The following is an 11,237-nucleotide window of genomic DNA, read 5'->3' on the forward strand; positions in this document are numbered from 1 at the left end:
AGAAAAATAAAAGTAAATACTAGCACGCTGGCAACCGCATATAAAGTGCGTTATTACCCATTTTCACACAAGGTCAGACGTGGCAAACAATAAGATAAACTTTCCCGTCTCTGGGAGTGTTTTCCAGCCATGACAAAGCCCAACCAAGGTCAGTCCAGACCTGCTATCTCTATAACATAATTTCAAAACATAAAAGCCCCAAGTTTAAAAAGTGGAGCAAACAACAAATCAAATAAAAGAAACCGACCGGCCTGAAAAGAAAAAAGAATACACGGGTTGCTCGACTACGATTACTCGTTTCACAGATGAATAAATATATATATATATATATATATATATATATATATATTTATATATATATCAGAAAAAAGGATAATCCTCGTAAAAGATGTGGCCAACGGGAAGCAGAAAAGGACTACATTTCTATCAATACTAAAGAAACAATATGCAGCCAAGCGTCTAGTTGGAAGAAGTTAGAAAATGGGCACTTATAGGCTATGGAATATGCTCGAACAAAACATTCCAAACAAAAAATGACAGAGATTTAGAGGAAATATTCGTCTAATGCTGTTCAGGCAACATGAATCTTCTACTTTAAAAAATAACCTGTAAATGAGACAGCAGTCTGAAGGTTTTGAATCGGGTAAGATAGTGTACATGCAAACACAAGTATCAGTATGAGAAAAAAATTTCCCCTCAGAAGCACAGCCATAACCACGCTACTATTCACTTAATAATCCATCTAATTGTCTGCGCCCATGACACTTCAACATGGATCCACTTTACTACAAATATCCGCTTAGTTGAATGACTGCTATACAGGTTTTTTTTACCATGAGAAGATAACAATATAAAAATCCAAAACAGATTCTCACTGGGCCTCGGTTCTTCCCCGTCACTATCAGTGAGTAAACTACTATAAACACCTGTACTAGCACCACTAACTCAAGTATTGCTGGAGCTGGATGATGAGCAGTTGGCTCAAGAGGAAGACCATTAAGGAGGGCCAGAAGATTGGGCCGAAGGAAAGACGTCAGCTTCCAAAACTTTAAACTACAGAGCTACCTGGGAAGCAATAAAAAATTGTTTTGCAGCAACTTGTTCCATACAACACACTCCTCACAAAGTTGAACCGGGTCTCTCATATTGCGGGACGCAGCATTTTTGAGAGAGGGTCCCTAAAACAATGAGAGTCCAATGAGAGCACAAAATCAAACACTATGTTGAAAACGAAATCTGTAAAATCAGCTGAACCTTTGCAAAAAAGAATTATTTTAGATCGATCAATTTCTCGTCGCCTATGCAGTGCAGGGACGGCTCAGTGTAAAATATAGGCCAAAAGTAAGGGATCTAAGAAACATAGTGAGCGAACTCGAAAACAGGATCTCAGCAATTGCGAAGAGAATGGGCTTAACAAAAATGCACAATTACTCTATCGAAATTTGATAAGGCGCACTATCACGGTAAAAACCTCATCTTAAAGCAGGAGCTGGATGATTACTGGACGCCTCTGTTTGAGTATAAGTTCATCTACAATAAAGAGACTAACTAAATCCTAGATGTTGCAGAAGGCAATGAAAACTAACCATAAATATCAGAGCTAGGTATTACAGCCGTCTGATAAAACAAAATTTGAATGGATTCCAAACTTACAAAAAGACTGTCATAGACAATTTATCCAATTTCTTGCTCAAGCAACTGACAGTACTCTGTATTCATTATAGTAATTGCTTCGCCAGATTACTGAAGATGGGAAGAGGCCACATTAGCATGACTGTAAAATGGGGATACATACCTCATACGCACAACAGGGAAAAACACATTTTGTATTTTATATATTAGACTAGTGGGGGTACCCGGCTTGCCGGGTGTGTAGATGTGGTGTAGTAAGGATATTTATCAGGGGCGAGGCGTATAAAAAGAGAAAGAAGAAACAAACGGAAAAAATCACAAAAATGTTAAAACTCTCAACAACAAAAAACTTAAAAAGAAAAACAATCCGGCATTGCCAGGTAAAAAAATCAGAATAACAATCGGGTGTAAAGACGTGTTAAAAAAAGTGGTAGTAGGCAGTTAGGCTCGAACCCGTAACTCGAAAGAGATTTTAAAAAACGTGACGTCTTAGTCGACGTCTCCATCGAACGACCGGAAGTCGAGACCGTCAAAATCAAGCAAGTAAATACATACCAATCTGCTGTCTCACTTCTACCTACAAGCTTGTCACTAGCCCAGTTGCAGACAAGAATATTAATACTTCTTCTGTCGTTCTGGAATGAGAACAATCATGGTGCAGGAGTATCAATAACAATTTCTGCCATTAACATCTGGAGAGGAGTCATCCAAATGAATATTCTTTCTACTTGACTATTTTGCCTGGCGATAGATTCGCTAAGCAAACTACTCAATAAATTCTGAAGTGTCCCCAATAAGACCGGAACAAAAGAGTCTACCATCTGCTTTTCAAAGGGCATCATAACATGTACGCCAGTTCAGACGCTGAATAAAATTGACTCTTGCGGGTCGTACACATCTTCTCCAAAGATATCGGAATTACATTTAGTCTAGTAGCAAGTGCTCCGGCAGAGTGAGAAAGAAGCATAAAACAGAAAATATACAGCTGGATGAAGATATTGACATACAAGACCAATAAAAACAGGGAAAATAAAGATGTGTTAATAAAAAGAGGATGGGTCGATTCAGCATACCAAGCTTAGAAAAAAAAATGGCAGTAAATATATATATATATATATATATATATATATATATATATATATATATATTCATCCAGAGGAAGTCTCGAAATAAAGAGGAAACGTTGATGAACACATAATACGGTTTGTTCCTTTTTATTTTCTCTATTTTGTCGGAATACTATTTCCATTATTTTCATCATATATATATATATATATATATATATATATATATATATATATATATATATATATATATATATATATTGTGTAAATAAACATTGTAAAACAGATTATATAAAAAATAAATAAATAACTTCCATTAGCCAACTAGTTATACCTGTTATAACATACAGATATGACATTGTTGATTGACCACAAACAGACATAAACAGACTAGACACTAACATGTTAACACGGTGCAGAATAACACAGAAACCAGAGAATAGGAGTATGGGTCTCTCATTGACCATCGACATTTAAAACTATTGTGAGCACCAGACAATATCTGATGTCCTCTCACAATTCAAACCTCAAAATGGTACATCAACATCACGAAAAAGGAGCAAACAGAACAACCTCTATCAATAAACTGGTCAGAGTTTTTGAACAAGACTCTCTCACAAATGTGACAGAATCAGAAAGTAAGCCTCACGCGGAAATTGCCTTAAAGAGTCACTTAAAATACAAAATTGCAAGGAAAACTGGAGAAATGGACCAGCAAACAGCGTGTCAAGTATTTTTTGGTTAAATTCAGCCAAGAGTATATAAACTGGCTTAAAATAAAATCGTTTTACTATGATTAGTGCATGGTAATAATGCTTGTCCAAGATCAAGGTTATGTGATTAATGCTTTTACAAATTTTTGGTTGATGTAGCCCCGACTGCCTTCAGGTGTATTAAAACTCGGGAATCTTTCTGCTGAACTCAGGAGTCTACACCGAATTTCGAACGGTAACTTTTATTTTATCCACGAGGATAGTGTGCTGGCGGACACTTACTCTACAGTGCGTTATAATTGAGTGTGTAAATATCCCTATCTGTAAAACGCTTAATGTCGAATGCAGCAGCAAGTCCTAGGAACATATACGATAAAAAACAGTATGAATAAGTCGTACACCATATATATGCAATTCCTACAGTTACATACCTAAAATAAAAACTAAAACGGGGATATGAAGCTTACCATAGTGATATGAGATAAGAACGAACAAGAAGCAACCTCCGTATAAAGTAGTGTCCTCAACAATGCGAGGTTAACCAAAAACGAATGGGAAAATATCAAGAAATACCAACATCTTATGTACGACATGACGGGAAACTGGAATCCTTATCAGATCTTTATAATTCCAGTAATTATAAAAGCAGCTGGACTCAGGAATAAGAATTTCAATAACTATTTCGAAAATATCACCAGTGAACCAAGTGCAACCAAGTGCAAGAGAGGTTCAAATAACTGAACTTAGATGGAGAGTTAGAATCTTTGAAATATTTCTCAATATGAATGTATGAGATAGAGGGTGAATTTTAGTATCCAGTAGGATACCCCGTCCTAAGTAAGAACAACATGATTAAAAAAATTATTTGTAAAATGAAACACAAGAGAATCATATAATTATTTCCTTAAAACCAGATATGATAAAAAAAAATTATAGTGGTTGGCAAAAACATTTGGAAGTCACGAATTGTGAATTAGCAAAATGTTCGATAGTGTGTTTTAAAACAGCAGCAGGCGTAACTACTCTCCCCTAGTTTACTAACCAATGAAAACTCAAGTAATCATACAGTTAATAATATATAACAAATACTGACCTAACGGATCACGGGTGGTCTGCTGTATTTAAAATTATAAATGGCTATATGTCCCCAGTATTAAATATATAATTTTGTAAATTTAATTTTGATGGATACACATAATTTTATACGAGAGTTTTTACTTGAAAATCTACGATCACAAAAACATAAAAGATATCGTAACAATACCGTTTCTGGAGAAGTGTGCTTGGTATGTCCATGAATATGATGAAACGTGACTTACATTGAGAATGGGTCAAAAAGTGATGTGACGCCAGCTACGTTTCCTTGTCGGCTTTTGTCATCAGGTTCTACTACAGCTTTATTAGGCGTCATTCATTTCAAAGTATTTTTACCTTCAAGTTTGATCTTTTGTTTTCTATTGCTTTCCTTTATTTATGCAAATAAATTTGAATTTCCAACTTGGTTGTCGTATGTGATGTCATACTTGTTTGTTGAGTGTCTTTACTTTAATAAATATCTTCGAATGGGAGAAACCTTTCTTGTGTTCTTTGTTTTTAATTATTAAAATCAGAAATCTGGAATGTTCACTTTTATAAAAGCCTCTATAATCCCAACGAACATGAGGGCAAAACATCAAATATTGGGATTGACAAAAAGTCTGGCTACATAATCTACATTTGACCAACCAACTCTGGTGTTCTGACTTCCTTACTCCTCCCATATCTCCCACCATCCCTCAAAGACGATCTGCCTTCTTTGAATCTCTTATGCCATTCAAAAACTGATGCTTGATTCATATAAGATAATCCAAACCCTGTAGATGTATTACATGCATTACATTACTAACCAGTGAGGAGTAAGGATATGCATTGCATGGAGAAATGTGTTATAAGAATGATGCTGGAATTGTACGTGGTATATAATAAGTAAATAACGCATCTGTTTTTATTATAAAAATAGAATTTTATTTGTTTTAACAATTGGAAAAGCATTTTCGAACTTAAGATTTACGACTTGCGATCCGTTGTTTTCGGGTCTCAATTTTAATTGATTTACAGTTTTCCTTCCTCGAACCGAGAGGAAAAGAGAGCGATAGATAGAGATAGATGTTTTCAGGTGCCCGTGTAAACGCCAAACTTTTTCACCCCGGCAGCGTTAGCTTTTAGTCACCAAACTATCAGTGTGAGTTAAGCGAAGGGTTGCTATATTTGTCATCTTTATAGTAGCACATGATGAAGCATACAGGTCTCCTCTTGAAGACGAACCAAGCCGAATACTAAACTCCCAAATGTGAGGAGCCGGCCCATCTAAAGCGCTATCTTTCCATCATTGTGCTACGGAATTATATACATTTTGCTTTAGTTCATTTGGTGACTTCATACATTTTCAAGTGTTAACCTCGATTCTGGGGTTGACCGCTCTTAGCAGTAATATAGCTTCTACTACTTTAGCGTAATAAAAAGCTCTTTGTAAATGAAAATAAATGGAGCACTATGAGAGTGGCTGTATAAAGCATTGGTGAATATCATTGCTGACAGAGCTGACTCAATAGGCTGTTAGATAGAGCTTCTGAACATCGACTTGATAATTTTTTGTATAAAATACCCCCCACACACACTATCATATATATATATGTGTGTGTGTGTGTGTGTGTGTGTGTGTGTGTGTGTGTGTGTGTGTGTGTGTGTGTGTTCGGCTTGGGGTCATCAGATGGTTGGTTGACCGCGTCCCTTATCGAGATGAAGTAGGTCCATTAAGCAGTTGGATTTTGCCGGGGTTAGCTTGATCTGTACTAGTTAATTTCTTGTGTACGGGGCGTTTGCTCAGTTCGCAGAGTGCTTGCCTCGCATGAAAAAAGCTCGGGTTTCGAATCCCGAGTTTGGATATGTCTTACTGATGAGCCTAAATGAGGGCGAAACTCGAGTCTTGGACTTCCGGTTTGTTGGCTTGCATGGCTGTTGTCGGCTGCGATGTTGTTTGGCTGTGGAAATAATTATATATAATCTCTCATATTCTGAAAATTATATATATATATATATATATATATATATATATATATTATTTTAGTGTGGTCAGTTGTTCTTAAAATCCACATTGGACCTGAGAAAATCGAAGTGTGTTTAGTATTCGTTTATTAATTTATATAATTTCTTTTTATTTTAACCTTGGATGAACTTGAACGCCATAAGGAATCCTCCTTCTAAATATCCGTTGATAGTTTGCATACTAAGATGTTACCAACACATGCAGAACTAAATGCACGCTAATAAAGGTGTTTTGATGAATATACAAAATTATTTTCTGAATTAAACAAGGTTTCATCTGATATTAAATCTGATGTCGTACATTATTAACATACAACCTAAATGTGTGTGCTATCGATATATACATATGTATATAAATATATGTACATAAATATGAATATATGTATATATATATGTATATATATATATATATTATAATATATAATATCTATTTGACGATAAATATCAACAACATAATGTTTCTATACCAAGATAATGTTTCTATAAATAGTTCAGTAGTGCAAAACTTGAACTATGAATAGCCGGTCACGTAACTAGCGCAATATATGTCCGAGATCGTCATGGCCCATAAGAAAAACTTCTAATTGTGAATGTACCGATTGTATGTAAGAATATTATCTCTGGGTTAAGGTGACTTTTTCTTGTTTTTTAGCACTAATATAACTCTTTCCTAAAGTGAAAGTAAAATACAGTGAACAATGTGTAGATCGGTACGGACAGAAACATTTGTTTGCTTTAATAGTACTTATAGGAAGTATGTATAAGATGTCACAATAAAGTGCATACAAATTTAAACAACCATAATTCCAACACTTATATTAATCTTTTTCCTATGTAAATAATGGCTAAAGCCAGACGAAACTTAGCGAGAAAAAATCATTCTAAATTGTTACTGGAAGACGGCGAGCATAATTGAAGTTCAATGACGTTTTAGATGCATCAAAAAGACTTACAATTATTTGTTTGAGAGATACGTGTGATTAAGAAGGAAGAGCTAAAGATGTCCACAAGAACAATTCTAGAATACCATCATCATCAACCAGTCTCACAAAAGCAAATGCGTGATTAGAACTGGCATATTTTTCGCCTTTTCTTTCAACGCAGTTGTTGGCACAAATATATATTTTCTTCCGCGTTACTCTCTTTTTTGAAATACTTAAGGAAATCTTTAAGAATGACTATCATCTTCTTTACCTACCGATTCCTATTCAACATAAAAAAATAATCATATCTCTTTCCTCTACCGTCTCTCTTTCTCTCTCTCTCTCTCTCTCTCTCTCTCTCTCTCTCTCTCTCTCTCTCTCTCTATCCCTCACTTTCTCATATCTATTTCTCTTTCACCCTTTATTTTTCTGTTTTCTCTTTATCTCTATTTCCTTCCTTCTCTCTTCTTCTACCTACCGTATCTCTCTTTTCCGTCCTATTTTTCTACTTCGTTTTAATGTCTCTCTTGCTTCTTTCTCTCTCCTTTTATCCTAATGCCTCTCTTTTCTGTTTATCTCTTCTGCCTTACTCTTTTTTCCCGAATCTATCTCCACTTTACCTTAATGCTTATCTCTATTTTCCCTCTCAATCACTACTTCCCCATTATCTTTCCACGCATTCTCTATCATTCCATCCTTCTATCTTGTCCTTCTCTATTTCTTTCTACTCTACTCTCTCTCCCTTCACTCTCTCTCCCTCCTTCCCGAACACTCTTTTTCTTTCCTTTCTTCTGCGCTCGCCTCATTCATCATTCGCCACTGTTTTAAAAAGCCTCCTTTTCATGTCATTTGGCTTTAGCACTACCTATCTATCTATCAAGCTAGCTAGCTAGCTATCCAACTATCTATCTATCTATATATACATACATACATATATATATATATATATATATATATATATATATATATATATATATATAATCCTCAAATGACCTTGTAACGGGTATTGTTTTCTGCGTGTTTTCTGTTTTGACATTTTTTTCTTGGATTCAATTTAATTCATAATTTTATTTTGTGCTTGTTTTTATTTTATTTTATTTCATCTTAAATTTATTTTTATTTCATTTCATTTTTTTTATTTTATTTTCTCTACTAAATATTGTTTTGTACATTTATAATTTTAAAAAAATGCTTACACAACTATTTGAGTGGATAAAGAACTTTGATTCTTCTCAGAATTCCATCATAGAATGTAAAATACTTGCATCTATGATGCAATGTAGTGTTTGACATCTGGAGATGACTCGCATAACAGATCGTGACACGAAGATTTTTCGGTGCGAAAATCATAAGAGTCCGAAGACATCCATTAAAAAAGGATCCTTTTTTTTTTTAGATAACTCTTAGTTAAACTTTACAAGAATATATAAAAATTGTGTATGTCTGGTCTAGACAGATCACTTGTATTGTTTCTGCTAATCTATGCGAATTAAAGGTGACTACTGCACATCAGTTTGGCATTTACTTTGGCTTTTTTTAAAAATTATTTTGGTCTGAAAAAGTTTTCATGGCTAAATAGGCCAATGTTTGCGCAGGGTCCACACTTATCATCAAGTCCTGGTATCTGTTCAGTGTATATTTACTTATAAGTATGGAGAACCATTTATAATTCAATGGGTGTAAGTTTTGGTTTTAAACAAACAATTACAAACAGAACGACTCATGGAATCTATTTATATTCTTTTTTCATTGTAATATACTTTCATAGAAATGTTTCTGCTATGTCATAAAAAACTATTTTTTACGTAACAAGTGTCACGCTCATACATTAATTCCATAGCTTATATAACATACTGACCCAACGGGTCACGGATAGTCTAGTGTATATATATATATATATATATATATATATATATATATATATATATATATGTTTTATTTTTTTATTACCGTTCTATCTGTTTGCTTATATATGTTTTGGATGTTAGACCATGTTTACGATCCAACAGCCTCGTCAGACCTTACAGAAATGGTTGTTAGTATTAGGAAGAAGTGTTTGAGAAAAAATACGAAAAAACAAAGGAAAAGGAGGGTTTCAGTAGGAGATAATAAGGGGAGGGGGGAGACGGGTATCTTCTTCCTAATACTAACAACCATTTCTGTAAAGTCTGACGAGGTTATTGGATCGTAAACATGGTCCAACATCCGAAACATATGTCACCAAACAGATAAAACGGTAATAAAAAATAAAATACATATTTGCTCTGCAATACTATTGAGCACTTTCTTCCGGTTTTTACTAATTAATAGTTTTACCATATATATATATATATATATATATATATATATATATATATATATATATATATATGTGTGTGTGTGTGTGTGTGTGTGTGTGTATTCATCCACATACAATACTGTTTCGCTGTATCACAGCTCATCAGTGCAGCTAGACAGGCAAAACACGGTAGTGTTTGAATATATAATAAAGTGGTAATTCTAGTCATTTATTAAACTTTACAGCTCACTCATTTTTCGACCAAATTTCAAACACTTATTACAGTTTATAGATCACTTCTCCAGCTCTATTGTGAAAAATAAATTCAATCTTCGTACAGTAAAACAAAAGTCATGATGAATTTCCTGGTGTTCAAAATCGTAAAAAACATAAGGCTGTGAGCGACGTTTTTATGACTGGTTTCCCTAGCAACCACGTCGCTTCAGCGACTACTGTTGCTACTAATTCACCGCTCTCCTCCTATAAGAGAAATAACAACTGAAACAGTGGGAATGTAAGAATTAAAGGGAGATGATTGGGGGGATTGTATTGAAACCAGTCAAGGGCCGTACATTGTTATTATAATTAGATTTTTTGTAATTCAATTTATAAGATTATATAATCCATTCAGAATGCTGCAATATTTTAAGTTATGAATTTATTATATTTTTACTAGAATATCTTGTCCTTTTCTTTTGCAGTTTTAACAACTAGTTCTTTACTTTTCCATGTTTAACCTTTACCATACTACTTTTCATGCTCACATTTTTCTATTGTAATATATATATATATATATATATATATATATGTGTGTGTGTGTGTGTGTGTGTGTGTGTGTGTGTGTGTGTGTGTATATATATGTATATATGATGTCAGACGAGTGCCACTCCCTCAGGCACTGAAAGTTCATGAGCCCGAAAATGACCTATAGTCCTGCCAGCGAATTCACATGCTCAAGCAGACATGACATTAAAGACGGTCATTGTTATACATACCTATATATACACACGCGCACTCATACATATGTACACATATCACACACATATATACATGCGTACATACACAATACACAATACTCACACCTACATATACATACACACACATGCAAACATAAACAAGACGGTCATTGGTATACATACATATAAATATATACATGCATACATACATACATGTCTATAAGCATACGCTCATATATACCCAATACACAAACATACATACACATACCCACATTCATACATACACATATACATACATATACATCCACATATACAAATACATACACTTATACATACATATACGTACATACATGCACATATGTATACATACACTTACCTACATATATATATACACATCCATATATATGCATTCATACAAACATATATAAATGTATATATGTACACACACAAACATATATACACAGAGACACATATACATACATATACACATAGATATAAATACATATAAACTCACATGTACATATATAAATGTACACAAAAACACATATATAAATATACGTACACATATACATACATAGATACATATT

This window comes from Euprymna scolopes, chromosome 37 (genome assembly GCF_053919585.1).
Source record: "Euprymna scolopes isolate OS-2025 chromosome 37, ASM5391958v1, whole genome shotgun sequence".
In the NCBI taxonomy this organism is placed as follows: domain Eukaryota; kingdom Metazoa; phylum Mollusca; class Cephalopoda; order Sepiida; family Sepiolidae; genus Euprymna; species Euprymna scolopes.